The sequence below is a fragment of the Coenobita brevimanus genome, chromosome 69 (assembly GCF_032717465.1).
Source record: "Coenobita brevimanus isolate Jiangsu-jjx chromosome 69, ASM3271746v2, whole genome shotgun sequence".
In the NCBI taxonomy this organism is placed as follows: domain Eukaryota; kingdom Metazoa; phylum Arthropoda; class Malacostraca; order Decapoda; family Coenobitidae; genus Coenobita; species Coenobita brevimanus.
In genome coordinates, this window is record NC_137022.1 from 20,042,767 (window position 1) to 20,066,187 (window position 23,421).

At 43.5% G+C, this 23,421-nt stretch overlaps 1 protein-coding gene and 1 long non-coding RNA gene across 2 annotated transcripts in view; one reads left to right on the plus strand and one right to left on the minus strand.

Annotated features, from left to right (window-relative positions):
- LOC145406007 (uncharacterized) overlaps window positions 1-23,421 on the plus strand; it is a 417,004-nt gene that overhangs the window by 345,067 nt on the left and 48,516 nt on the right. The window lies entirely within an intron of this gene.
- Window positions 1-23,421, minus strand: part of LOC145406006 (uncharacterized) — a 285,077-nt gene that overhangs the window by 83,118 nt on the left and 178,538 nt on the right. The window lies entirely within an intron of this gene.

The following is a 23,421-nucleotide window of genomic DNA, read 5'->3' on the forward strand; positions in this document are numbered from 1 at the left end:
GGGTCAACACATATAAAAGAAAATCCTGAAGAAGTCTTAGGAAGAGGGCCCACAATATCCACCAACACACGGGTGAAAGGCGCCTCAAAAGGAGGAATGGGAACTAGAGGTGCAACCTTTTCGGGTCTGATTACACTTCCCCACAACTTGGACAGGTGTGACAAGACTTACAATACCATGGAAACATCCCTGAAGATACCTGGCCAAAGTAGAAGTGTTTCAAAATGCGTGCCACAGTCTTCCTCACTCCATAGGTGTCCTAAGCCAAAACTGGAATCATGAGCCACTCTAATGATATCCTGCCTACAAACACGAGGGATGACAACTTGATGTACAACTTCTCCCATTCACAGTCGGCTGATGCTGTTGGGGGTCTCCCACTTCCTCATAAGTACTCCTGACTTTACATAATAACAAGTAGAAGCACCGGCTGACTCTTCTTCTACTGTAAGCAGAGTATAGCTAGATCCTTTCAACCTCAGGGTCAGCAACCTGCAACTCAACCAACTCTTGACGAGACAAATTATCAACACTACGGGGTACTGCCTCAATCTGGTGAGTGGTCCAAATTAGCAAGAAAAGTGTCAGCTAGGGATAACATCATCATCATCATTATCCCTCTAAATCACCAGTAACTTTGTAGACTTAGCCCTAGTGACAGCACATGCAGTGGAACACATCAGGGACATCACAATCCTTGGGACGCAGCCACTGGCTCATTAGACAACTGAGGAGCTGGACACACTTGACTTCCACCAATATCATTTCCAAGTAAGAAAGTTACACCTGACATTGGGAGTGTCTCAACCAACCCAACCATAACGGAACCATTAACAAAACCAGGACTCCCCAAATTCACTCTGCACAGAGGGACAGAGAAGTAATTATTCCCTACACCTTTGTAAGATTACAGTTTCATCAGAGGAATTAACATTAGAGCCTAGAACACTGGTCAGCATAAGGGATTGGCAAGCACCTGTATCACGATATATTTTAATCCTGCTTTCTCTGTCATTACTGTCCAGAAGGACTGACAAAACCATCAGACAGGAAATTAGCACATGAACCTCTTAGAGAAAGTGTCACCCACTGTTACTGCTCAAAAGAGGAGGCTCCATCATGAGAATTTAAGTTACCCCTCAAAGCAGGTTCAGTTAACTCAGTTAAAGAATTCTGGGAACTCTCAAGAGTGGACTCTAGACCAATTGACTGAATATTTAAAGACTCCTTTTTGTTCACGTCACGCTGTCTCCTGAAACATTTCTCCGTAGTATGACCAAGCTTACTACAATAAGTACATTTACTTTTCTGAAATCTAGAGGTGAAGCTGGTATTTACTTCCTGAGAAACATCATCTTTATTCTCTTTCCTGTTACCTGTACTCTGAGTAGAGGCAACGTACTTACTCTCAGCTTTCCCTTTTTCTTTAGAATATCTCTTGTGAGTGAGAACATATTCATCAGCTAAAACTGCAGCATCAGAAAAATTATCTATTCTTTTCTCATCAAGATATAGGCTTACATCTTTATAGATACACCTCTTGAAGTCCTCCAGCAAAATCATCTGCTTAAATTTACCAAAATCAGATTCCACATTCTTAGAATTTAACCACTGCTCTAACAGATCTTCTTTGATTTTTGCATACTCAACATGGGATTGCTTATCTTGCTTATAAGTTGTCCTAAATTTTACTCTATAGGCTTCAGGAACAAGCTCATAGGCCTTAAGAATCAAGCTCTTAACTACATCATAATTATCAGATTGATCCTGAGGCAAAGATGCGTAAGTTACTTGAGCTTTACCGGTGAGAACAGTTTGAAGGAGTACTGGCCAATACTTTTTGGGCCAATTAAAACCTGTAGCTACCCTCTCAAACAACTGAAAATACTTTGTTAAATCAGATTCATTAAAAGGAGGGACAAGTTTAACATTTTTAGCCACATCAAAATCATCAGAGCTAGATGATCCAGTTCCACCTTGTTTCATGCGATACTCATGGTCTGCCTGAATCCTAGCAATTTCAACTTGTGCCTCAGCCTCCTTAGAACGGGCCTGAAATTCAGCCTCCTTAGCACTTGCTTGAAATTCAGCCTCCTGAATACGAGCCTGAGACTCAGCCTCCTTAGCACGTGCTTGAAATTCAGCCTCCTTAACTTGAGCCTTCTGCAGGGCTAGCTGTAATTTAGCTAATTCAGTCTGCGTTTGCTCATTTGGAGGAGTTACATTAAACAAGCTTTCATTAATCATGCCAACAATTTGATCTTTAGAATGATGAGAGTGAACTGCAATTCCCAATTGTTGAGCAACAAACTTAAGTTCATTCTTTGTTCTGTTTTCTACATCACACACTGTTTGCACATTTGACAAAAAATCTTTGGCTTCATCAAGTGTAGTAATAGTAGACATCATGAATAGGTAACAGTTACAAAATATCAAGCAATATCCTTATGATAATATCCTGAATATCCTGATGAGAGGTCGCCAAATTTATGTTACGGAACAGAGAAAGATAATGTACACTTTAAGTGAGAATACTAAAAATCACTACTGTCCCGTAAAGTTCCAGGTTCAAAACAAAAGAGTTAGGTAAAATTACAAGTTAAAGTTTAATGCTCAAACTAACAACAAAACATTCAGGACTCATAAGGATAATGTAATGGCAAAAAACAGGTTAAATATATAGTTAACTGCAATAGCCTCTATTAACACGAAATTAGCAAGGGTAAATTTACCAAAGTCAGCCCTGATAAAATGAAAATACACTGGGTAATGCTCAGTTAATGCAAGTTAAATTCTACCGATACAAAATATTATTAATGATGACTGACATAAAGAACCTTTATATAAATTACAAAAACCTTACTAGGCCTACAAATCAACACCTTATGCCACACAGTACAAGAACAAAATGCAATAACACTTATACTCAAATCACACAGCTGCTAGATGGTTGGAGACTTCCTGAGAAACTCACAATAATAATAACTGTACAGGGGAGGACAGAGATGTGTACAAAATGAGGAGTAGATCTAAGTGGCAATGATGCAGAGACTGAGCTCATTATATAGGGGCCGGCAGAGCTTGATACAACTTGTAAGAAGGACGCGCAAATGAAGCCATGGGGACAAAGAGTTGACAATCCCGCACTGAATAACAGAAAGGACGACTTACTCTACTATAACGGTAGAAGGGGGGGACTGAGGCAGAACACGCTCGTGATCAAACATGCAGCATACTGTGCGTTAAAATTACACAAAGGATGATGAAATCATAGGCTATGTAACAATATATATATATTAGATATACTATACATATAATATATATATATATATATATATATATATATATATATATATATATATATATATATATTATATATAATATATATGTATATAATATATATATATATATAATATATATAATATATATATGTCTATATATATATATATATATATATATATATATATATATATATATATATATATATATATAATATATACATATGTATATACATATAATATATATATAATATATATATTATATATAATATATATATATATATATATATATATATATATATATATATATATATATATATATATATATATATATATATATATATATATATATATATATATATATATATATAATAAACGGATCATGGTGTGTTGCTTGCTGGTAATGAACATGACCTTTGTGGACTGGTTCAGAGGTTATGAATGTTTATAAGCAACGAGGTCTGAAAGCAATTTAGACAAGAGTAAAGTGATACTTGCTAATAGAGGTGACTTGCAATGTGCTGTGGTTGTGAATGGAGAGAATGGGAGTAATGGAAGAACCTACAGTAAGTTCTTAGATGCAGTGACAGAAAAGAGAGGTAAATATGAGAAAAAAATGGAAAATAAAGTAGCCTGAGAGACGAAGGTGCCTGGTGCTATGAAATCCTTAGTACAGAAAAGTGGCCTGAGTACAGAGGCTAATTACGACGGCGTTTAAGTGCTGACATAAACGTTCGGATTTGATTATCTGGAATGTCATATCAGTAGTCAAGGGTGCGAACAGTAGCAGTGGGACTGCTGGGGAATGTATGCTGGCTGCTTAGGCTGGATAGAATAATAAATGTAAAAATTATTAATAGACATTAAGTAAGGATGTTTCCTGATGAAATGAATGAAGAGAGTGTGTTAAGATGGTCTGGTCACACAGTAAGAAGAAATGTAAATAAGGTAGTAGTAGTAGGAGGAGGAGGAGGAGGAGGAGGAGTACATAGGATTACATGGGATTACATAGGAAAGCAATACAGCAACAGACCTTATGGTCCTTTCGAGGCTGCTTGTTACAGAGAAAAAACTATGACTACAAGATCTAACTCTACATGCTGAAGGATAAGGATGGTAAAGCAAGAAGGCTTCCCCCACCACCAAACCCTCCAGGATAAAGTAAGAAAAACCACCATGCTGCATGGAAAAACTGACATGGAAATTTCATTGTAAATACTGGAAAGGAAAAGTCACATTCTGTTATACTTTGTCTATAAGCTACCCGATTGAGTAACCTGAAAGAGAAAGTAATCAAATAAACTGATAGTTACAGCATGACATCATAAACCGGTACATTGAGTTAATGCGAAGTCTGTGGACATAACGTGGAAACTACAAACTGCACAGTGTTGATGTTTAGGGGTGGTGCGGCAGCCTTGCCTGGCGCTTTTTAGGGAGGCAGCAGTCAATCAGGCCCTAGCTTTGTTCACTCCTCTGAGACAAGGAACTCTCCCATGTGGGACAAGTACACAAGTTTCATCTGAAGCAGTGACCCCTGGTACATTAAAAAAATCCCGATGGTGGTCACTTGACTAACAGGGACCCTCAGTGTTCCACAGCCCATCACAGGTCGAAAGTAAGAGTAGTGACCATTAACTCAGGGTTATCTGTGCAGATCCTAATCTGTGCTTATATTGCTTTCTTTGCATTGGGGAGATTGAAATATATATAAGATGGGTGTTTTAGACAAAGGGGACTGCACAGAGTGGATGTTTAGGGGTGGTGCGGTAGCCTTGCCTGGCGCTTTTTAGGGAGGCAGCAGTCAATCAGGACCTAGCTCCGTTCACTCCATTGAGACAAGGAACTCTCCCATGTAGGACAAGTACACAAGTTTCATCCTGAAGCAGTGACCCCCGGTACATTAAAAAAATCCCGATGGTGGAGGAGGAGGAGGAAGAGGAAGAGGAGGAGGAGGAGGAGGATCGTAGCCGTCGCTGAGGCATTTCCAAAAATATTAGATTGTTGGGATTTTAAGAGAGGAGAATGTTCAAGTTGGTCTTGTCGTGGTTGGCAGGAGAAGGATAAAGATGAGTCTGTGGTTTGATTGCAGTTTTATTCTCCAGAGGAAGTTATCTTGACAAGAGCAGTACTTAGGCGAGAGCGGTTTATGCTATCTAACTCCGAGCCATTAATTCCTGCCTTTTCCACCATCCCTCTTCTCTCTTCTATCGCGTCTTAACCCCTTCTGCCCTGTCTTTCCTATTTCCCTTGTATATGATTGGTTGCGTCATGTGTGCGGGCATATGTGTGAGGAACTTTTCACACCTGTGGAGTTTTCCATCAGGCATCATACTGTGCTGCGTGCGAAATTTCCAAGCTAGATTCTGCACTCCTGTTTCCTCCAGCTCTCTCGAGCTTAGGCACGACTTTGTTCAAACCTCTATATTACATGTTAACAGCATATATGTCACTAGCTATTATGTAGTGTGTTATATCAGTGTCCTGTCAGGAGAAGGAGGAGTAATTGTTGTTTTGTTGTTGTTCCTGCTGCAACCCTACAGTAGGCTCATTTGAATGTGAATCCAATAGACTGCAGGCTGAAATTACCCGGCTCCTGCAGTATACCCTGCCCCTTTCAGGGGATAGGGAGGGAGCTGAGGGGTGTTTGCATGACCAGGCAGCGGAGCCGCCCAGCTATGTAAGTGCCAAGGAGAGAAGATACCCTTCGCAGCACCAAAGAGGACAGTGAAGAGGGAGTGAGAGTGAGGGTAAAAGGTGGTGTTCAGAGCCAAGAAGGTAGATGGGTAATGTCTGGTATGTAATTTGAGGAAGCAAAAGGCACTGACAGAACAAAACGAAATGGAAGAAATATGTACAGAGGTGCAAAAAATAAGTATACCACTCCCTTTTTACCTGACTGACATTATCCAACAGGCATTATGAAGTGCTATTTTCAGTAAAATGCTCTGTACGTGAGCTGGAGCCGAGAATCTCAGATGTCTGAGTATTCAGTGGACGGATATGTGACCCATTTTTGATAATTTTCCTACTTTTGTATCATCTTGGACTCGTTCAGTGGCTCTCCAATTCATGTAAGCAATAGCTAACTCCATAAAGCTGGGAACTTTGACTTGGCACCTCCCCCCAAAAAGAGACTTTTTTTTTTTTTCTCTGAGGATTCATTCTTTCACAAACGGTGGCGTAGACATGGGGGGGCCTGGGCGGACACGTGCCCCCGCCCATTCAAGGTCTGTGCCTCCCCTGGTGCCCCCCCCCCCCCAGCAGAGTATTCTAGACAAAAGGGTTTCATACAGGGATCAATCTGATGATGGATAAGTTTATATAACATGTGGCAAGACTGTGGCAACACTGCGACTGGCAAACTATGCATCTTAAATTGTATATCATTATCATAGACACTGAACTGATAGTGTACAGTTTCTTGGTAAATTCACGACTATTTCCATTGATATTGTTACGACGGTGGCACCTAGTCTTTAATTACTGTTTTTTTTTTTTTTTTTTTATCAGTTAGATTATCACCATGTGTTTATTATAAAGTGATCGTAATGGATGATATGAATAGAAGAGTAGGCATTGGTCCTGAAGATAACATAATGGGTTGCAATGGAGTATTAGAAGAAAATGATAATGGGAAGCGACTGAAGGATTATGTGTCAAGAAAGGAGTTTGTGCATTTGTAACTCGCATTTCAAACATAAAGATGCACATAAATATACATGGTATAGAGGGAACGGGGATCATGCTGAAAGGAGCCTGATTGATTACACCTCATAGAGAGGTCGATGCTGGGAATGGTTGCTGATACGAGGGCCGTGAGAGGACGAAGTGGAGGTCTTTGAGATCATATGATTGTGGTATGCAAGATCAATCTGAGGAGAGTAAGGTGGACCAGAACAGAGAGGAGCAGTCAGGGAGAAAAACCGAAAGTCGAGAAGCTGAGAATCAAAGAAATGGCAGATGAATACAGGAGCAAAGTAGGGGAGGAGTTAGAATCAGTGAATTTGAATGAAATGGATCTGGACAGCCTGTGAAATGCATATTGGGATTGCTTAGTTAGAAATGCTAAAGCTGTGTGTGGTGTGGCAAGAGTAACAACAAAGAAGAAAGGGACGGCATGGTGGGATGAAGAGGTTAAGAGAGCAGTGGAGGAAAAGATGAAGAAGTCGCTAGAGTGGTTACAGGACAGGGGTTCAATCGAAATAAGAACTGAAAATTCTAAGAGCAAGTACTGTAGCAAGTAAAGAGACTAGAGAAGAGGAAAAAAAAGGAAGTAAATGATGATCTAGGAAGAAAAATTAACGCAAACTACTCTGAAAATAAGAAGTTATTCTGGAAAGAGTTGCGGAAATGTAAAAGTGAAAACGGAGAGAAATGTGAAGGTGTGAAGGATGTAGATGGTAAATTATTAACACATGGGGATGAAGTGCAGTAAGGACCAGATGGAAAGAATATTTTGAAAGCCTGATGAATGGAAATAGAGAGAGCAGAGCCACTGTAAACGTGATTGTTTTGGGGGGTGCGCAGAGAAGAAATGCAGTGCCAGGAAAGGTGACCCACGCACAGGTTAAGAGCTCTGCAAAGCGGCTGAAAAATGGGAAAGCAGCTGGGGTTGATGAGGTGTATGCAGAGATGATTAAGTGTAGTGGAGAGAGCGGAATGAAGTGCCTGTTGGAGATATGTAGGAAGCCATGGATGAGTGAAACTGTGCCAGCAGAGTGGAAAAAGGCTATGATTGTACCCCTGTACAAAAATAAAGGTGAGCGAGGTGAGTGCAAAAAATATCGTGGCATAAGTTTGTTGAGTGTGGTAGGGAAGGTATATGGAAGAATTATTATAAAGTAAGAGTGATATCAGAAGTCCTAGTGAGTGATGAACAAGGTGGCTTTAGGAGTGGCAGAGGATGTGTGGATCAAATATTTGCAGTGAGACAGATAGTGGAGAAGGCTTGTGAGAAAGACTATAAGGTGTTTATGGCATTCGTGGATCTGGAAAAAGCGTACGACAAAGTAGACAGAGAAGGATTGTGGAAGGTTTTGCGCATGTACGATGTAGATAGTAAGCTACTAGGTGCCGTCAAGACGGTGGTAGTGAAGCATGTGTAAGGGTAAATGGGCATCTAAGTGAAAGGTTCACGATCGGTGTTGGTGTGCGACAAGGTTATGATGCCCTCGTGGGTGTTCAATATATTTATGGATGGGGTGGTGAGAGAAGTAAAAACACAAGTAATGGAGGTAATGGAGGGGGGGATGGCGTTGGTAATGAATGGTGATGGATGGAATATCTCAAATTTGTTGTATGCTGATGATGCAGTACCACTTGCAAATACCGGACAAGAACTTGGTAGGTTAGTGCAGAGTTTTGCTGATGTCTGTGAGCGTCGTGCCTTGAGAGAAAATGTAGAAAAGAGTAAAGTGATGGTTACTGAGAGAGAAGGTGACTCCCAGTGCGATGTTACAGTGAATGGAGAGACACTGGAATTGGTGAGAGTGTTCAAATTCCTGGGGACAATGATAGAAAAGAGTGGAAAATGTGCAAAGGAAGTGGAAAATAGTGTGACACAGAAAAGGAAAGTAACTGGTGCAATGAAGGCCTTGTTAAGGAAGAGGCTTGAGTGTTGCAGCTGCATGAGGCCTACATGAAGGAGTGTTAGTTCCAGCTTTAACATATGGATGTGAAATTATGGTGTGGCATGAAAACGAAAAGCCAAGAGTGAGAGCAGTTGAGATGGGACTGCTGAGGAATGTATGAGGAGTACAGAGAATGGATAGGATACGAAATAATGCGATTCGTGAAAGATGTGGAGTGAGGAAGTCTTTGGACACCAGAATCGAAGCGAGTGTACTGAGATGGTATGGTCATGTGGAGAGAATGGATAACAATAGAGTGGTGAAGAAGGTATATTTGAGTTAATTTGAAGGAGGAAGGACACGAGGTAAACCAAGGAGAAGGTGGAGGGATATGGTAAACGAGTGTATGAGGAAGAGAGTTTTGGAAGTCGATGAGGATATGGAACTGACAAGAGATCGAGCTGGCTTGATGCATATTGTGAGAAAAGTGCACGATCAAGGATTTGGCACCCCTTTTTAACGTGACAGCATCTGGATTTACTCTATCGGATAAGTTTATGTAAAGCTACAGAACGTGGTGAATGTTTCTGACCTTGTCCAGTTCTATTTCATTGCCATGCTCCCAGCTCACACCCCCCTCTCTCATATTCCTCTCCATTCCATCCCTTCCCCCCGTGGGCAGCCGCCTTGTCGTGGTGGGGGGGCTTGTGCTCCCCTGTGATCCCACAAGCCTGCCCGTGGATGTAGCGACATCTGGCAGGGTCTCCCATGCAGGTAGGGTTGTAGGTGAGGGGTCTGACTAAGCACTGCCTGAAACGTAGGTTACCCGTATGGGTCATCAGTGCCGCCCTCCAGAGGGATCGCTTTGGTGCTGTCCTGAGTTGGTTGGTTGGGTGTCTGGGCTGGGAGGTGTTGGAGAAGGGGGTCTTTGCACTGGTGGGAGCAAACTTTCGAAGCATGGGGTGTCCTTTTGGGACACCCTCTGGGGACGAGGTACCCCGCTCCCATCAGACCGCACTCGGTCTCCTCACTCCCTGGTAGGAGGTTTCCCTTGGCACCTGGTGCCAATCTGTATTCACCAACATATATATGGATATATTAAACAGTTCTTTAACCACTCGTGTGGTCGGTGACCAGCCGCACGAGTCGGCATCAACTGGTCACTCTCTGGCCGACGACCCTGTACCCTCCGGGTCATCTGCCATAACTGCGAATCAAGATGCCCTTTCTTTCGAGCTGTTACCTGGTGTTTTTGTGAGACACACTTATACAAAATATATAGTCCTCAAAATGGATAATGGTACTTCCTTCTGGAACCTGAACTGTTTTCAGATTCACAGTGGTCTAGTTACAGCATGTGGATTTACCCCCGAGGTCTCTTTGCAGGGCGATGGTTCTCTATTGTTAGAAGCCAGGAATGAAGAGGAGAGTTCATGCATCCTGTCTCTAACTGTGGTCGCCGGTTATCCTGTATCTGCCTCTCGTCACTTGGTCCTAAATCAGTCCCGAGGGGACATGTATTCTCGTGACTTGATCTCATATTCTGATTCTTCCCTCTTAGAGGGGCTGGCTCCTCAGGGTGTTGTAGGAGTACAGAAAATTATGAAGAAAGTTGATGGGGTTTTAACCCTCACGCCCACTCTTATCTTGACATTTGACCGTCTTACCTTGCCGGAGGTTATCACTGCTGCGTGGTGGAAGCTAAAGGTTAAACCTTATGTTCCCCGACCTAGAAGATGCTATTATTGTCAAAGATTTGGTCATGTCCGCCGTTCATGCAGGCGGGAAGCGTCTGGCCTTCCTGAGGTCTGTGGAAATTGTGGTGGAATTTCTCATGGTATGGATGATTGTTTTCAACCCCCTAAATGTTTGAACTGTGAAGGAGCGCATGCAGCCTCCTCAAGAGATTGCGAAGTATACAAGTATGAATATGAGATCATTTCCGTCCGAACGAAGGAGAAAATTTCCTTTTCCGAGGCAAAGGCCAAGGCTAGGGAGCAGTTCATTCGCCCTGGAGTTACCTTTGCTGCTGCGTTGTCTCGCCCTAAGGCTACTCGGCAGGTGCCCCTGCCATCACACAATGCCCCATCAAATTCTCAGGTTTCTACTTCCTTGCCTTCTCGGCCGGGGAGTTCCACCAAGGGAGTGCACCCTGGAAGTAGCTGTGCTTCTTACAGGGAGGTGCCCCCTGTCTCTGGGGGTTTCCCCTCTGTGGTGGTGCTTCACAGTTCCTCCTGTGACAAACACCCGTGTCGATGCTACACCTTACTTTGAAACATCCAAAACTCCCGATGTCCTTCCTGTGCAAGGTAAGCGTTGCCGTGGCTCCTCAGAGTGCTCAGAGAACAAAGTGCTGCTACCAAAGATCTCTGCAGTGGAGCCCACTACTCCTTCTCCTTGGGATGCTCAGGGGTCAGGGCAAGTGCAGGCTTGGGATGGCGTCTTGCTGATGACCTAGCCACCGCCAGATAGTGGTGGTCCTCAGGTAGTTGATGCACCTGCTTAGCTGCATGAGGCCTTGCCCTCTCAGGATTCCAGTACTGTGGGATGCACTACTGATTGTGCTCCTTCTCGTGGTGGCACTGCCTGCTCTATTCCGGCTAGGGAAGTTTGCGGTCCACCTGCCAAACCATCTCTTGCCCCACCAAAGAAGAAAAAAATGTCCGGCCCTCTTCTTCTTCCTCCAGGTTATCTTCAGCTGGGTGGCACACTGTACACCATAATGGTGCCAGGCAGTCCCTTTCTAAGGGCAGTTCTAAGCAGCAATCTAAATCTGGTTGCTTGCCGGGGGCAAGGTTGTCTCACCCCTCAACATGATTCTTCCTTCGCTGTGGGTACTATGGCATTCTCAGCCAGTATATTACAATAGAATTGTCGAGGGCTACGTGGTAATTGGGAGGAGCTGCGGACCCTCCTGGCTTATTCTCCTTTGTGAGTGTGTCTCCAGGAAACTCTTGTAGGGCTTGCCACTCCTCATGCACCACCTGGGTATGATGCTTTTTACTAAGCTCCAACCCAGGATCCTGTTGGAGGTGGTGCTGTTTTGGTGAGGGCTAATGTCCCTCAAGAGGTTCACCTCCAGTCTGATCTCCAGTGTGTTGTTATGCGGTTGTATGCCCTCCGCTGGTATACTGTCTGTTGCATTTATTTACCACCCAGCGCAGTAGTTAGTAAAGCAGACCTTGAAGACCTCCTCAAACAATTACCTAAGCCCTTTCTCCTCCTGAGGGACTTTAACGGTCGCCACCCCTTGTGAGGTGACTGTCTAATTAACCAACGTGGGCATTTATTGGCATCCTTATTGGAGGACGAGGATCTCTCCCTGCTGAATACTGGCGAGTTTACGCATTTTCATCCTCAGAGGAATACATTTACTGCAATTGACCTCTCTGTCTGTTCTCCCGACTGCCTCCTGAATTTCACCTGGGAGGTTCTGAGGGATCTGCATGGAGTGATCACTTTCCTATCCTCCTTACTGCAGCAATATCTAGTCCTTGTTCCCGTCTCCCGAGGTGGAGGTTAGATAAGGCGGACTGGTCCCTTTTTTGTTCCTTGACTTCTATTGGTGTTACCATAGAAGACTTTCCACATATAGATGAAGCTGTTTCGTTCTTTACGTCTATTATCCATTCTGCTGCCCTCCACGCTGTTCCAAGAACCTCTGGCACATATAACTATCACCCTGTCCCATGGTGGAATGAGGATTGTAGTATTGCTGTACGTGCCAAAAAGACAGCATTTTCACTTTATCGTCGATACAAAACAGAGCATTATCTTGTCAAATTCAGGAGGGCACGTGCTAGGGCACGCCAGGTCCTCAAACAAGCCCGACGAGACTCTTGGATGGTTTATGTGTCTTCCGTAAACTCGAAGACACCAGTGTCTAAGGTGTGGAAGAGGGTACAAAAGATTTCAGGAAAATTCCTGCAAGGCAGGTCCCCTGTGCTGCTGTCAAATGGTGAGCCTGTTGGTGACCCTGCGGCTATGGCCGATATTTTTGCTTCTGCCTTTGCAGCGGTCAGCCGTAGAGATGCTAGCACTCCAGTTTTTGCCAGACACAGGGACGTAGAAGAGGCTAGGGTATTGAACTTCTATTCTGGGAGGGGGGAGTCTTACAACCTCACTTTCTCTTCCCATGAACTCCAATCTGCTCTTTCCCTTTGTCATGACACCTCACGAGAGTCATATGATATTCGCTATGCAGTGCTTCGGCACCTGGGTGATGATGCACTGTCTTTTCTCCTCAAATTTTTTAATAGAATCTGGAGAGACTCTTCTCTTCCTACCTCTTGGCGTGAAGCTGTTGTCCTGCCATTCCAGAAGCCAGGGAAGACAGGATCCAGTCCTCTAGAATATCGACCAATTGCCCTTACATCATGCTTGTGTAAACTGTTTGAAAAGATGGTCAATTCACGCTTAATATATTTCCTTGAAAGGAATGACTGTCTGTCTCGATGTCAGTCTGGTTTTCACAAATATCATTCGACGACAGATGCACTTGTCCGCCTAGAAGCTGCAGCATGTGATGCTTTTGCCAGGAAGCAACATCTGGTGTGCGTCTTCTTTGACTTAGAAAAGGCATACGATACTACATGGCGGTTTGGTATCATCAAGCAGCTTCACTCTTTAGGTTTACGTGGTAGGCTGCCCCTATTTATATTAGAATTTCTGCGTGACCGTTCATTCAGGGTTCGAATTGGTGACACTCTGTCTCCTTCGTACCCTCAGGAAGAAGGCGTGCCTCAAGGAAGTGTTCTTAGCACGACCCTTTTTGCTATAGCATTAGATGGTATTCTGTCCTCTATTCCAGAGGGGGTGTCTGCCTCATTGTATGTCGATGATTTAGCTATATGGTATGCTGCCTCCCGGATGCCCGTGGCTGAACATCGCATGCAGCTTACCTTAGACCACGTATCTCATTGGTCCACAATGCATGGTTTCCGTTTCTCCCCAACAAAAACAGTGGCCCTACATTTCTCCTGCTTAAGAGGTGTCCACCCCGACCCCGATCTCAAGTTACATGGCCACAGGGTCCGATGTGTGGATGAAGCAAGGTTTCTCGGAGTTGTTTTCGACAGACGACCGACGTGGGTTCCCCACATCCGTGCATTACGTTTATCCTGCCACCGTGCCCTGTCTCTCCTACGGACTCTATCTCACCTGTCTTGGGGCTCTGATAGAGCCATCCTGCTCTACCTTTACCGTGCCTTGGTACGGAGCAAATTGGACTATAGGTGTGAGGTATACTCTTCTGCTACTGAGGCACAGCTGCAGCCTCTCAGTTGAATCCATCATGCTGGGATCTGTCTGTCAACTGGAGCTTTCCGGTCTTCCCCAATTCCTAGTCTATCAGTAGACGCGAATGAACCACCACTAGATCTCCGTCGCCAGTCCTTACTGGTGCAGTGTTGGCACTGCCTTCACCGTCTACCTTCCTCACCAAGTTGTATGGCTGTCTCTGAGGTCGCTCTTTTCCCCTTCTATAACACCCACCCTCGCTATCCACAACCGTTTCGGTACAGAGTGAGGGCTGCCATGGAGGAGTTAGGTGTTGAGCCTTTTCCTGTTTGCCCTGTGCGTGTTCCCCGAGTGTTTCCCTGGCTCCTCGTGGAAGTACGGCCATGTGATTACTTCTCTGAGAGGAAGGCCTCTCTTTCCACACAGGTAGCTTGTCTTATTTTTAGAACATGCCTCTGCCCACAGTGGCTCGATCCCTGTATATACTGATGGTTCCAAGTCCCGCATTGGGATAGGCTTTGGTGTAGTTTTCAATGATTTTAGCCGTGGTGGGAGTCTTCCTCCTTCTGCCTCTGTTTTTACTGCTTAACTTACAGCTATTTTAGTTGCAGTTGAGTTGATTTTTAGTTTCCCCCCTGCTTCTTTCACCATTTTTAGTGACTCAGCCAGTGCCTTGCAAGCTCTGTCTTGTGGCTTCTTATCACACCCTCTAGTCCTGTCTATCTTGGAGTGGCTCTTCTTATTACATAGATGCGGATTTTCTGTACAGATGTGTTGGGTCCCTGCTCATGTGGGGGTCGTAGGCAATGAGCGTGCTGACTCTGTGGCGAGAGCCGCTGCGTCTCGCCCTTCCTCTCCCCATTTTTGTGTCCCATCTGAGGATTTATGTACAAGTACTATAGAAGCTGTCCGTCTTTGTTGGCAGAGAAGGTGGGATGCAGTAGGGGCGAACAAACTCCACAGCATTCGTCAGAACCTCGGCGATGGAGGGTATGTGGGACTATCCCGACAGTGGGGAACAGCTCTGGCCCGTCTCCGGATTGGCCACACTAGGCTGACTCATGGTTTTTTAATGGAGAAGGCGCCCCCTCCCTATTGTGATGATTGTCTGGTTCCTTTGACTGTGCAGCATCTTCTTTTGGAATGCCCTAGTCTTGAGGACCTTCGTCAGCAGTACCTTTCCGGGTGCCGAGCCGACAACGGACCTTATCTTCTCTCCTCGGTACTTGGGGAAGAGGCTTGTGCTATGGGAGGAGGCACCTTCTCCTTTGTGTTAAGTTCTGGCCTTCTCCACAAACTGTAGGACTTTACCATATTTTAGTTTGTGTTTTATACTGTTCTCGTTTAACCTCAATCTTTCCACCATGTTTTAGTTTTGGTTGTTTCTTTGATTTTGTCGCTTTGTTTTTTGCATCATTTTATTTATTTATTTATTCATTTATTTTTTGACTTACTTTTAATGTTTGTGTTCGGTGGCATATGACCTCTGCTGTTGCGCCGCCATGTCACATTTTCATTTATTTTCATTCATTCATTCCATTCCATCCCACCATCTCATCCTCGGCCTCCCCCTCCCTCTCCCCCCTTCCACCTCACTCACATACACTCATCTCGTCAGTCTCTCGCTCTCCATCCTCTCCACACGGCCAAACCACCTCAGTGTATTTCTCCCAACGCCTTCTATCAGATCCACATCCACACCACAACGTTTCCTCACAACCTAATTTGTCAGTCTGTCTCTCCACTTGACTTCACATGCCCCTTTCAGATAACTGATTTCCATAGCTCTTGCTCTTGACCTGTGTCCTTCCAACAAGGTCCAAGCGTCACTTCCAACCATTAGGAATGGTAACACAATACTGTCATGCAACGATTTTTTTAACTTCCATTCTCACTTCCCTGTTCCTTATCACTGCCTTCAAAGAACCAGCAACCTTTCTTCCTTCTTGTACTCTTTCAAGCATTTCATCCTCTAAATCTCCATCCTTACTCATCACGCTACCCAAGTACTTAATGCACTCACATTTTCCATTTCCTCCATAACTAGCCTCCTTGTACATTCAGTGACAATTTCTCTCGAAGACCATAACTTTACTCATCCCTACATTCTCCTTTAGATTCCGTTCCGACACACGCTATCCCAAACTCATTCACCAAGTCTTGCAGTTCCCCTTCGTTCACATTACCACTACAGTATCATCTGCAACCAACAGTAAAGGGAGTTTCCAGTCACTGCCTTCTGTTATTAGGGTCCTTCCAACATCCACTGCCCTACCTTGTACCTCTTTTATAACCCCATCCATATATAGATTAAACAACCACAGAGACGTGACACATCCCTGTTCCAGTCCAACATTCAGGTAGAATAATTCACTCAGTTCACTGTCCACACACACTGTAGCCTTAGCCCCCTCACACATTAACTTCACGGCATTCAGCAACTATCCATTTACTCCATATATTCTTAATACTTTCCACATTCCGTGTCTACCCACCCTGTCATATGCTTTCTCCAAATCCATGGAGGCCGCATACAATTTCTTTCCCTCCTCGAGAAACTATTCCACTAAAGACCTAAGAATGAATATCTGATCTATACAACCTCTTCCCTTCTTAAACCTCCCTGATTCTCTATGTTCAACATTTCCTTGAAGTGTTCTCTCCATCTGCTCACTTTTTTTTTTTTCCCCTTCCCCACTAGCAGTCCACCATTTATATCTTTCACTTCCTGTCGTACTTCTTTATCACCCTGTCTAACTCTCTTTACCTCTTTCCAGAACATTTCCTTAAATTTCCCCCATTTTACACTTAAATTCCTTCCAAACTCCTAATCCACTCTCTTTTGCCTCTTTCTTAATAATCTTGTCATCTCTCTCTTCCTCTCTACATATAACACTCACTCTCTTCCGTTTCTCAACTTCCTCCACACCCGTGTTTCTCATCCACTCATTATATGCTTTCTTTTTTTGCGCCACAGCCTGTCTCTCCTCTTTATTCCACCATGCTGTTCTTTGCACTCCCTTTCGTCTTCTCTTAACTCCATACACCACCTCACATGCAGCACAGATTTCTTCTGTGAATATCTTGCACACACCTTCCACGTTCCCCATCTGGCCAAATCACATTTACCCAAGCGCTCCTTCACTTCTTTCTTATATTTTGCCTTTTTCCAGCCCCTTGCACCTCCTGTCCTTCCTTTCTCCCACTCCTCCATTTCATTTGAACCTTGACTTTCACCATCACCACATGGTGGTCAGAACATCCACCCCCTCAACCTCTCTATGCTCTTTGCATCCATTACACACCTTCTCACTCTATCTTCCACACACACATAATCAGTCATTGCCTTCCGTTCATTCATTTCACCACCCTCCCTTCTCATCATTCGCTACATATACCTGTGGATGATATTGTGTCTAAAGAGGGTATTGGCTATCATCAACCCCCTCCCTGCACAAATGTCCACTAGAGCACTGCCATTCTCATCCACTTCTGTCGGCACACTCCACTTTCCATCTACTCCATTCACCTTAATATTTCCTACTTTTCCATTCATATCTCCAATCAAAAACGCACTCTCATTCCTTTCAAACTTTTCCATGCATGCTTCCACATTTGTCCAGAACTCTTCTTTCACTCTGCTTGCACGATCTTTTCGTTGGTGCATACACGCATACAATCGCCCACTTTTATAGTCCAAATTTCAATCTTACCCACATAATCCTTGAGGTGATGGATCCATACTCTCTTATATTCCCCTTCCATCTCTTCCACACAGCAATACAAACTCCTTATTTTGCCTTCTTATTCTCACCTACTCTCGCACATAATCCCCATCCGTACTGCCATTCTCTCACAGTCTCACCTCTCGATTTTGTCTCGGTTATTCCACATACATCCACTTTTTGCACCTTCAAGCACCTGGACAATCTCTCTTTCACCTCATCATTTGCACCCCATATATTCCATGTAGATATCCGTACCATGTCCTTTGTTCTGTCCTTAGTCTTCACCTTTTGGTCAGTCCTGGTCCGAGGCATCTTGTTCGTATTTTTAATAAGTTATTTTCCGGGCAGGGTCACTAACCCTCCGTCAACCCACTTGTTGTCACGTAGGGAACACGTGTTGGCTGGTTATAAGGTTACCACCCAGCTTTGTAAATGATTTCTTGATTTACAGGAAATCATTTAGCCTACAGGAAATCATTTGGCTTGCAACTAAATGTAGAGCTACCCTAAAATAGAGTATCGCTACATTAAATGAGTGGATGATGTGTTATTTATTTTGTAACTTAAGTTATGTGGTGTTGAATGTTGTAGAGTTATCGAGAATATCCGAGACTCCAGAATATTCAAGATATCGTAGCTGTAGTATAAATTAGAGAGGTCTAGTAGTTGAAGGCTAGTTGACAGTAGACAGCGGACGTTTGGCGAGTGGCCAGTTAGTGAGCGAGAGAGTAACAAGGTAGTTACGGTGTCAGTGTAGGTGGCGGTGACGAATGAAAGTCTGGACAGTGTATGCGGCAGAGGCTTCACAACGATATATTCAGTAGTTGTGATTTGTGATGGATATTTCTAGTCAATATGCAGAAAAGTATTGAGCTTTTCCAGACTGGGAAATAATCAGCCGATGAAACTGAGCTACCTACTTCAAATGCCGAAAGACAAAGTCAGTTTACTGGTGATACAAGTTCCAGGCATTCCTCTAATGAAGAGGAAAATCTGTGGCTAGATGACAGTGGTGAATCATAGTCTGACGGAGTTGATGACAACACAGTTGATGAAGATGGTGTTGCAGCAACGTGTGAAACACAACAGAACAAAGAGCAACATGTAAGCTAAGTCATAAGCCTCCGGGACCCCTCAGACATAAGTGCTGGAGGAACTGATAAGTTCGATGATCCCAGACAACCAAAGCTGTCAACAGTTTCCAACACACAATTGGGCAAAATGAGACGGGCTTTCTCGGCCAGATGGTATGAACTGTACCCATAGCTTGAGTATTCAGTTAATCAGGATGCAGCTTTCTCCTTCAGTTGTAGGTTGTTCTCTGTTCCTGGCCGAACCATGTCAGAAAATGCCTTCACAGTTTCAGGTTATAGACAGTGGGAAAAAAAAAAAAAAAGAGAGAGAGAGAGACTCCGGATTGCACAGAATGAGAGAAGTGATATCACAAGGCCACATTTTGTACATGGAAAGACTTTCAGTCCCAGCTAGACTCAGAAGGAACATCAGTACTGCATTAATTTCGGCTCATGAAAAGCAGATAAAAGAAAACAGACATTATATGAAATAAGTTGGAAAAGTACAATGCCTAACAACAAGACAGAAAGTTCCACAGAGAGGTCACAAGGAGGACAGAATAAGCAGCAACAGAGGCAGTTTTCTTGAAACACTGAAGCTAGTCAGTGAATATGACAGTATTGTAAAACACAGGCTGACAGGAATACTTAGTGTCAAGTATGTAAGCCCACAGATCCAGAATGAAATGACAGAGTTTTGCTTGCATTATAAGAAATTAAATATGCAAAGAACTGCACGTCAGCATTGAATATTCAGTCATGGTGGATGAAAGCAAGGACATCAGTGGGAAAAAACAGTTGTCACTTGTTGTAAAATATCTCTTTCAAAATGATATCCCTGAAGAATTTTGGGTTTTACCCAGTTGTATGAACTGAATGCCAAGTATTTGAAGGAGAAAATGATTCAACATAGATCCAAAGGACTGCGTAGGGCAAACTTATGATCCGGCCTCTGTGATGTCTGGTGTGAATAAAGGTGTCCAGATATTATTTAAAGAAGATGCTGCAAGAGCCGTGTATACTCATTACTACAACCGTAGACAGAATCTGGTCATAGCTGACTGTTAAGTCTGCCCAGCTATCTTATAAATTCCTTGCATTTCTTGAGACTGTATGTTTTCATGTCCTCACATGTGCCTTATGAGTTGTTTCTCTAAAAAAAACAAGAAGAAATGTATCCTGGAAAGCAGGTGAATAAGCTGAAGAAACTAAGTGACACAAGATGGTCATGCCAATACTTGTAACGTCCTTCTAAATACACTTCTTCCAATCATGGCAACTCTGATAGAAATAACTGAGACACACACAGGAAAACGTGCCCTTGATGCTAACAACTTACTCAAGAATATTGTATAGTTATCTCAATTGTCATGTTCATCAGCATTTTGCAGAAAACAAAGTTGTTATCTGACATGCTTCAGCCTCCATCGCTTCAGCTGTCAGCTGCAGCACACATGGTTCAGATAGTCGATGACGACTTGGCTTCTCACAGGAATTAGGAATTCTGGCATGAACTGTGGGTGAAAACTGAAGGTGTTCGAAATCATGGTGATGTACTTGTTGAAGATCCAGCCCAGAAGAGGAGGACTAGACTCTCTAGACATCTGCAGGACAGCGTTGTTCTGGAGTCAACTGGCCAAGAAAACATAGAAGACAGCCACGATTCACTTGAGAAGAAGTAATGTATAAACCTGTATTACGAAGTATTGGATGGAGTACTTGTAGAACTGCACTCAAGATTCAGTGATGTCAGTAAGAAGTTTTTCAAGTCAACGTCTATGCTTGATCCACGTAGCTCAATGTTTCTTGATTTTTGCACTTCGAAAACCTATGGCTGAACAGTATTGTGTGGACATGGAATACCTAGATGTATGCTGCGACAAGCATTAAGACTTTTGGAAAAGAAGAAAAATGAGGGGCTTATTGCTAGCAATCTAGATGAACTTTCAACTTTCATGAGCTATAAGGAGGCAATCCCAGCTCTGGTACTGCCACCAACTTCAACATCATGCGAGAGTTTCTCCTCAATGTGACTCTTCAGAAGGTACCTACGAAGCACCATGTCTGACACCAGACTCTCATCACTTGGAGTTATTGTGATTCATTCCAACAGAGCAAAAGAAACTGACATGGAACATTTTGTTTCTGTGTCTGCACAGAAACATAACAACAGAAATATACAGCTATTTTGAGATGTGTTTAACTGCTGCTGTTTGTAAGGCTCAATGGTGTATATAGATCGTGAATTATAACTAATGTGTTATAATTAAATTACTACCCATAAGTCTACAAATCATTTCTATTTGCCATGTATGAAATGCAGTGGAAAGGTAATTATAAAGTACCTATTGGCATACTTACGTATATACATACGTATTGTATTTTAGTTTAATGCTTGTTTATTTTGTGCCAATGATTGCCGAATGCGACAAGAATAATTTATTTTGTGTTTACTTAATTCAGCTTGTTTCTGTCACGTCTGTAGTTGTTCATAATTTCAATAAATGGTACAAAGTTTTCTGTCAAAACATGGCTTTAGTTGAATACCATGTGCGATGTGTTCCGGGCCCCCTCAGAAAAGCAAGCGCCCCCCCCCCATGCGCCCCTTCACAAAATGGACCCTACTGTAGGTATGCCACTGTTCACAAACCACTTCTGTTTACTTATAATATCCAAACACTTCACACAGAATTTAAAAAATGCTGTTTCTTATCTTGCTTTTCCATTAGAGGCATGCTAACAGTTGGTGGGAAGTGTTCTGCTAAGTGTCGCAGTGCTTTTGCATCAGTACTATACATTTATTTTTGTCCGCAATAACAAATCTTGAATTTCATTCTGAAATACACTTGTATCTCATTTTTAAAGCCATACTGTTATTAATATATCATCACTTTTTTTTTTTTTCCACTGTTTTAACAACACACGTCTGAAGAGGTTTAGCATTACCTCGCATGACGAGTGCTTTTCATTCGATTGAAGCAATCCTGGTAGGACCAACCTTACTGTGAAACCATGTGGTCCCGTTAGAAGGGTTGGCCAACAGGAATATAGTACTGGCACTTGCGTCAGTACTAAGAATGTGCTGTGAAAAGAGTTATTTGGTACCAGACAGTGAGTCGGGCACTTGTCACTGAATTGTTTAGGTGGAACGAAGTTCTGGGTCCAGCACCTGCGGGTTAAGATGATAATGAGAAAAGAAAAAATAATGTAAGTCACAAGCTGCTAAGGGTTTTCTTTTGCTGCTCAGAATCATCAGGTTGCAAGCAGAGTAAACCTGTAATACCGTGCTCAGAAGGGATTTTATGTTCTCTTTAATCTTCAGTTCTTTGTTCCGTTTTTGTTATCTGGCAATCATTCATTCATTGTGGATGTGGTGGGTGGGTACTGAAAAATACAGGTCATTCTCATCTTAATTTACTTTTAAGTGTGCCGAGAGAGAGAGAGAGAGAGAGAGAGAGAGAGAGAGAGAGAGAGAGAGAGAGACATTCAGAGAGAGAGAGAGAGAGAGAGAGAGAGAGACATTCAGAGAGAGAGAGAGAGAGAGAGAGAGAGAGAGAGAGAGAGAGACCTTTTCTCCCCTGGTACCTGTTGTGTGGGAAAAAAAAGTCTTCAACAGGGTTCCCCATTTGTCAGCGTCCTTGGGGCCCTCGACTTGGTCAAGGATAAACTCTGAGTAAGGCAGAGCTACCCTGGCTTCACATGCTGGCAGTGCTTGCAGCCCCACTGCTGGTACCTTGGACGGCGGTATGGTTTCTGTTGACAGTTGCTCAGACTGTTAATGAGAAGTAATTGCAGTTCCTCTTGTGCCTTGCCACACAGACTAATGTGTCTTGCTTTTGGAAAGAGAGTGCAAGGAGGTGATTAGAGATGAGGCTGCAAGCTTGACATGATTGCCTGCAACTTGACACAGGAGAAAGCAGAGAGGGCGTGAGAATGATGAAGAGATGTTCGATGAGTAAAACAGGTGGGAGAGGGATGGCAGAGACAGGAAGCAGAAGCATATGTAGAATTCGTAATGGGGGAACTGACAAGATGGGCGGGTGCAAGGCTGCTAAGGTAGAGGATATAGGAATGGGGAAGGCCAGTGAGGCCGGTGCTGAGAAAGCAGGTGAAATAGGGTAAAATTAAACCATTAAGGCTGACGAGTGGTCCCTACAAGGTTAGGGCTAACAAGAGTTTGTCTGACAGATGAAAAGGAACCTGATTTATACCTATCCTGTTGTACCATTAGTGCATCCTGGTGGTGAGCACACGAACCGCTCTTGCCTTTTCGGAAAATGTACTATGAGAGCGTGGTTGGCCCTTCATCACCTGACAAGGGTGAAGAATGTGTGGTTTGATGGATCCTCGTGTTTTCATGGTTTCGAGCACACATAGCATATACAAGTCCATATGGCGGGTGTCGATGGGGCCTTGTGGTACTACACAAGTACTCAGATGTGCATGGGCTACCTTTGCCTTCATGAAATCCTTATGGTAATTGTGGGCGAGGCTATACAGGCTCCCAGGTGAGGACAGGTTGCTTTTGTCC